The sequence below is a fragment of the Hipposideros armiger genome, unplaced genomic scaffold (assembly GCF_001890085.2).
Source record: "Hipposideros armiger isolate ML-2016 unplaced genomic scaffold, ASM189008v1 scaffold_99, whole genome shotgun sequence".
Lineage (NCBI taxonomy): Eukaryota > Metazoa > Chordata > Mammalia > Chiroptera > Hipposideridae > Hipposideros > Hipposideros armiger.
Window position 1 is genome coordinate 1,672,395 of NW_017731449.1, and position 6,670 is coordinate 1,679,064.

Sequence of the window (6,670 nt, forward strand, 5' to 3'; positions counted from 1 at the left end):
TTCACAGTCTTTTTCATGATAGACTCAGTTGCTTATACTGGGGTTTATTTTAATGTTTAGATAGAGCAATGGTTTACTTTGGTTAGTCTTAATTTTTATTTGTTGAAATATAACTTACATACAGTGAAATGCTCAGACCTTAAGTATACAATTCACTGAGTCTTGACAAATGCATACAACTGTGTACCCCATACCCCTAATATGACACAGCACTTTTTAATACCCCCTGCAAGTTTCCTCATGCCTATTCTCAGTTCTCCCTTCCCCATAAGCAACAGCATTTAACTTTTATTACCATCGTTCATTTTTTCCTATTATAGAATATCATAAAAATGAATTTGTATATTGTTTCCTTTTTGGTCTGGCTTCTTTTACTCAGCATACTGCTGTTAAGATTTGATTAATTATTTTTTAATAATACACATAAAATTGAGTCTCATAGATGTGACTAAGTCAGAATTTCTTATACAATTAGACATTCTCATTCGCTCCCTACAGAATGATGCAGATGAAACCAAGTGTTTAAGTGACTTTGAAGACCCTGAGATGGATTTTTACCATTGAAATAAAATAATGTACTTGATAGTCTCTAATTATAGCTTTGAAATTTCAGTATTATTCTAAAAGCTAAATAACTCATTTGAGTCTAATTGTGACCTCAACCCAAAGACAAAGTCACAAAGACTTCTTCTTTGTAACATATGTTCATGCTCAGCCTCCTAAATACTAGTGAATCCACCAACTTCTACTAACAATAAGATCAGCTAACAGAATAGTTACCTAGCTTCATCTTTCTTGTATGTTTTTTGTAAATAATTTGCTAACATGATTATCCAAAACCTTCACTTTCTTAGATGAAGAAAAACAGTGTGATTAAGACTAGACCATTTAGCTAAAACCGTAAAGAGCTATTTAACGTGAAGTATAAGTCAAGCATAGATTTTATCATCTGTCAACAAATAATAACAATAATTTTTTTCTCAAAATGGAAAAAGAAAAGCGAGGCAATAAATAGAAGAATGCCTAAAAGAATAGCAGTGAAGTCCAGAAGTTTCCAGCTATGGGTTTGGTGAAGAATAGTGATACACCTGACATCATTTAGAATCTTGTTTGATAAATAAGTTATTATATATTTTAACTTTGTGCTATTTTAAAGGTAAAATACATACAGTAATTACCTGTTTTAAAATCCTTTTAAAGAGAAACTATATTTATTTTATTTATTTATTTATTTATTTTATTTTTTAGCTGAGCCATCCTGCCACCTGTTGGCAGCTCAGCAACAGCTCAGCTCCAGGCCGGACTTGAACTGCTGTTGCTCAGAGCTCAAACCCTTGAGCGAGATCTTAACCAACTGAGCCACCCGGCTGGCCCTTAAAATCTTTATTTGATACTGAATATCTGTTGTGATAACAAGTTTTGTTTGTGCACTTACATTTATTAGGCTGATAGTCTATATCTTAGTACCTTTTCATGTAGAATCTTTGAAAAAACTCTTGACTTCATTTTGAGGTAACTCACTCCCCTCATGGATTGCCTTTAGTATCCATTCAGTAAATGAGAAGAAACTGCTATTGTAATCATTTACATCCATAAGAAAATAAAACTAGATTTTATAAAATGAGAGGATAAAGTATTTCAGAAAATATTTGTGTATACATGTACTTTCATATGTGTGTTTTAAATGGCAACATTTAAAAATCAACTTTGGGTAAATAAGCAAACCAAAAAAAAAAAAGCACCAACAAATATATTACTTTTCATTGACCCATTTCAAAATAAAATACAAATTTAATTATGGTAGCAGAGATAATAACTTTCAATTTGATGGATCCTTATTTAATGAAGATTCATTATGGTTTTTTAAAAATAAAATGCTAACTGATAGGATATGCCTTCCTTAGTCTCTTCAGCACCACAGGCAATCTGGACAGCTCTTTTGGCCTGGATAATAAAATGGTAATAAACTCAGGACATATAATTATTATTATGGGAACAGATGCACTTAACTTTACAGTAGACATCCTCCTAATGTGCCATGTGTCAATCATTTTATTTAAAGTCTAATAATCATTTAAGTGTTGTAGGGCAACTCATGGCTTAGAGAAACCCTTTGAAGTTTTCTTGTATGGTGCAAAAACCAATACTGACATCTCTGTTTTGTAAATTAGGATGTTTTCATACTAGATTTGTTGACAAATGACACATTCTTCTCAGTGTAAAGTTTCTTTGAAAACAATGTCTAAGTATATATAATTTAGCTATTACAGGACATAAATTGATATTTTAGTAGTTCTCGTTCTAGAGCAGGTGGGGGAAAGGCTATCAGAATCATTGAGGCTGGGGTTGTGTTTAAATTACACATCCTTTCCCAGCTCTGATGAAAACCAGTGCCACAGAGAGCCACTGATACTAATCAGAGTGTGTTGGATCCTTGAGATATTTGAGGACGAAGAAAAAAATGATGAATTACAATGTAGAGATACCGTATCCTTTAGAATAAATATATCCTTTTAGGTCTGCATCCTTTTAAATGAAGATGGTCCCTGGAATAAGTTATGGTCAACAGTAGTATAAGTGCCATCTCAAGTCTAAGAAGAAATTCCAGCTCCTAGAGAATTTCAGCAATTGCTATTCTGAGCATCAATTTCTCATCACTTTGGGGCTTCAGGGATTTCTCCCAGAGTAAAGAGGGATCCGGGTCTTGAGTGAAAATGGCCCAAAAGTCTATGGGAGATAAGCTTAGGGAGGGTGGCTGAAAGGAGGAAAAAGTCTGAGCTTGTGAGAGTTTGCACAACAGGTAACAAAAGTAGCCTTTGAGCTCATCTGAGTGTCTTGGGGTCTCTGTTAGGTAGAAGCTTGTGTTTATTAAACATGGCTGGTTGCTTCATCTCCTTCCAAGACATTATGATTTTACTTCTTTTTTTTCTCTATATTAGACAATTCCAAGATTACTTGTGTGTAGCTTATTCAACACTTGAGGCAATTGTGGGTACCACACAGCTGACATCATATATACATATTGTAATTGAAAATTAGTAGTTTGTTCCTTAGCTCTTGATTCTATGACAGCATTAAAAATATCTTCCACAATGAACAGTTGAAAAGTCATCCATGGAGTGTAAGTCTCACATGAGCCAGCTTGTATTTGTCGGTGCCACCCCCTCTCTAGTCAACCAGCTGTACTAATGTTCCTTAAAACAATAGAATTGGAAGAACAGACCACCTGTCTGTATTACCTTGTTCGTATTGTAGACAATTATCAAGAGATAACAAGGGATATGGAATAGTTATCTACAATGACTGACTGCCATTCTGTCTGCATTGGATGTATGGGATTTAGCTTTCATTGTCATAGTTGCTCACTGTGAAAGTCTTAGATGTGGTATGGAAAACGCTTATACTATCTGCTCATCTAGAACTGTGCTATTCAATATAACAGCCACTAGACATATTTGGCTATTGAGTAATTAAAATATGGCTAGTGTGAATAAGGAAATCAGTATTAAATTTATTTAAGTATAATCCATTTAAATTGAAATATAAAAACAGAAGCAGTTTAAAATAGTTTCCATTAAACACAACTTTATTATTCTGATAAGGCTGTGTTTTACCTAAAGCTTTGAAATATAGCATCTGAATTGCAATGTGCAATCTAAGTATAAAATATATACTAGATTTTTGAAGAGTTAGTAATAAAAAATATGTTATCTCATTAATAATTTCATATTAATTAATTGCTGAAAATATACTTTGACTAGATTGGTTTACATAAAATGGATTATTAAAATTAATTTAGCATGTTTCTTTGTACTGTTTTTTTAAAGATGGCTCCTAGGAAACTTGTAATCATATAGGTGGCTCACATTATATTCCTATTGGGTAGAGCGGATCTAGAATGTTCTGAAATGTGTGGAAATTATTCTCCTATGGTTTCATAAAGAAAATACTAATCCACGGCTGAGCATAGTTCATCAAATCTGAAGACAGTGCGTTTTCTTCATGGCCTGTTCCATGAGGTAAAGGGCCTCTTTCCCAATATATGAGGACCAGGCTTGGGCTTGGCAATTCATTTCGGCCCATTATGCCATTCTTTAAAGTTTTCTCCTATGGTTGCCTTTCTACTTTGAATAATACGTAGTACATCCTTTCTGGCAAGGGGTTTAAGGATCGTTTCCCTATGTTTCCTTTCTGATCTGGGAAATGCGCATTATGAAGGGCGGTGAGCTCATTGTGCAGAAAGGCAGTAATATAGTTGCAAAGATGTGAGTTTGAATCCTGGTTCTTCCAGGTAACTGCTGCATGACCTTGGGGGAAGTTGCTTTTTCTAAATTTCAGTTTAGTTCATCTAAAAATTATATCTAGTAGGGAAATTTGGGGTGTCAAAATCAGTGAGATCTAAAAGAAACAAGAAATATGAAAATACCCAGTAGATAGCAGGTCCTCAAATTGTTCTGAATGAAGAAAGCCTAAGTTTTACATTTCTATCTTTTCTTAGTGACCACATGGAATCATAGCTTTTAAAACACATACAGCAGTGAGTCTGACACACACACCAGCTTACTGAATTGATCCTCTACCTGTTGAAGGGAAGATCTCGTTTCTCTACTACCTCAGTCCTTTTTTCTACACTCTGTACAAAACTTTCAGTTCTTCCACTCACATTAAAATTACCACTTAGATTAGATCAAAAGATTGCCCCTGGTTGAGAGGAGAAGAAACAATGTTTTAAGCTAGCACGAATCTCTTAATACACCGTAATATTTGGGTATTATTTTTTTCTTACACAGGAGTTATGTTGCAGCCCTCTCTGAAAAAGTTCTTTACCAACAACCTCCCAGCGCAAGTTAACCTGTTATGAGATTTGTTTTGTGCTTTAGAAGTGCTTGTCAGACAAGCTTTCAACACAGAGATGTATGATTTACATTAGTTTGCATAAGAGAATGTTACTCCTGGGACAAGTCTCTCTCTTCTTCTTTCAATACTACAAAACAAACAAAGAAGGTCAGGTGATTGTTTCTTAGTAAGTAGATAAATCATTTGAGATCCACAGGAAACATAAAGCACAATGTTATTAGTGAAACCTTAGTTCCTCCCCACGATGCTCTCTAATGTCCCATTTGTATTACTATCATTATTATTATTTATTTTCCAGTTTGGTTGACTGGTCCCAACAAAATCCGTTACCTCCGCATTTTCTTACCTGTTAGTGTTAGAAAGAGCTGAATGAAAGTAGTGGTCAGCGTGATCCTTTGTTTTAGAAGACAGTCCTTTCTGAGAACTTAGGTAAATATTACAAAGACTAAGTCAGGCCCTTGGGCCTGTGGAAAAAAAAACAAAAAAAACGCAAACATGGCATTTGAAGTCAGTCTTCTTTGATGGTAAAATGTATAGGCAGAGGAGGAGATTGAGCCAAACTGATTGATCTCAAGGCACAAAGACTAAGATGCAATTGAACATCAAAGGTTGACCATTCCAAGATACCCATTGGAAGATCCTTTATCCAAAGCCTCCCCAACCCCCACCATAAACACTAAATAATTATATTAAAATTTGAATACTCAAACAAGAAAATGAAATGCAGGAGATAATTTTTTTTCCCAAATCAATATGTAGTGATGTGGGGGGCATGGCAAAGTGAAAGATCTTGTGAGATTTAAGACAGATATACATTGAATAGAAAAGAAAAGATATTTTGTAAGGATAGATAAGCTCACAATCTTCTTTGCAGCATTAATATCACTGGTGCAGAAGATTTGGGAGAGAAATTCCATTGTGATGGTAGAGATGCAGTCAGGGATTTTGTGTGCAACATCATCTTCAAAAAGTCAGGTCATGGTTATCATAGAATCTTAAAGAGCACCTTACTCCCATTTCATGTCCAAGGCAGAAATTTTCTCCCGAACATTCCCAATAGAAGATCTACCTCATGTGCCCGTGACTGGGTCTTCTGCCAAAGGTTCAGGTGGGGTTTGCATGCTATTTGACAGAATTTTATACAGGAAGCTGAGAGGGCCAGCATAGTACCAGCTTGCCAGGGTTCCTGAAAAAGTCTCCTTTGTGTTTGGACAGCTCCAATTCTCAGAAAATTTTTTCTTAATCTATTTATCTCCTATATTACACTCATGGAGCCTAACTCTGTAGTCTTGAAATAGATAGATAAGTTGTAATTGTTCTCCCCATGTTGACTTTTCAAATATTTTAAGACAACTACTCACTATCCAGTCCCCTTTTCAAAAATTGGGCTGTTTCCCATCCTTCATTTTTAAAAATCTATTTCCATAATTATTAAAGGCTCCTAACAGTGGTGCCACAATCATATATACAAGTCTCAATATCCTAGAGAATCACTGCATTTGGGCCTCATCCTTTAACTCATTGGGAGAACCTAACTGCTCCCCTATTATCTCCTTTCATACCTTGAGCGTATCTTCCTTGATAACCATGTGTATTGTGATTTTCCTAGTGTGAAGATCATTTCTCCTGTGAGGAAACATAAGAAGTGCTTCTGTACCTTTACACCTTTGTTTTAAGCAAGTGTTAAACCTCCCCTGTTCTTGCTTCAGACAGATTGTAAATGTCACCCTCCTAACACGCAACAAAGTGAAACAAAACTTGATGGGTTATTGTTGGACTTTGTGAAGACTACGCTGACTCCAGTCTCCAGTTT

At 35.1% G+C, this 6,670-nt stretch overlaps 1 protein-coding gene across 32 annotated transcripts in view; it reads left to right on the forward strand.

Annotated features, from left to right (window-relative positions):
* Positions 1 to 6,670, forward strand: part of NRXN3 (neurexin 3) — a 1,587,373-nt gene that overhangs the window by 1,344,065 nt on the left and 236,638 nt on the right. The window lies entirely within an intron of this gene.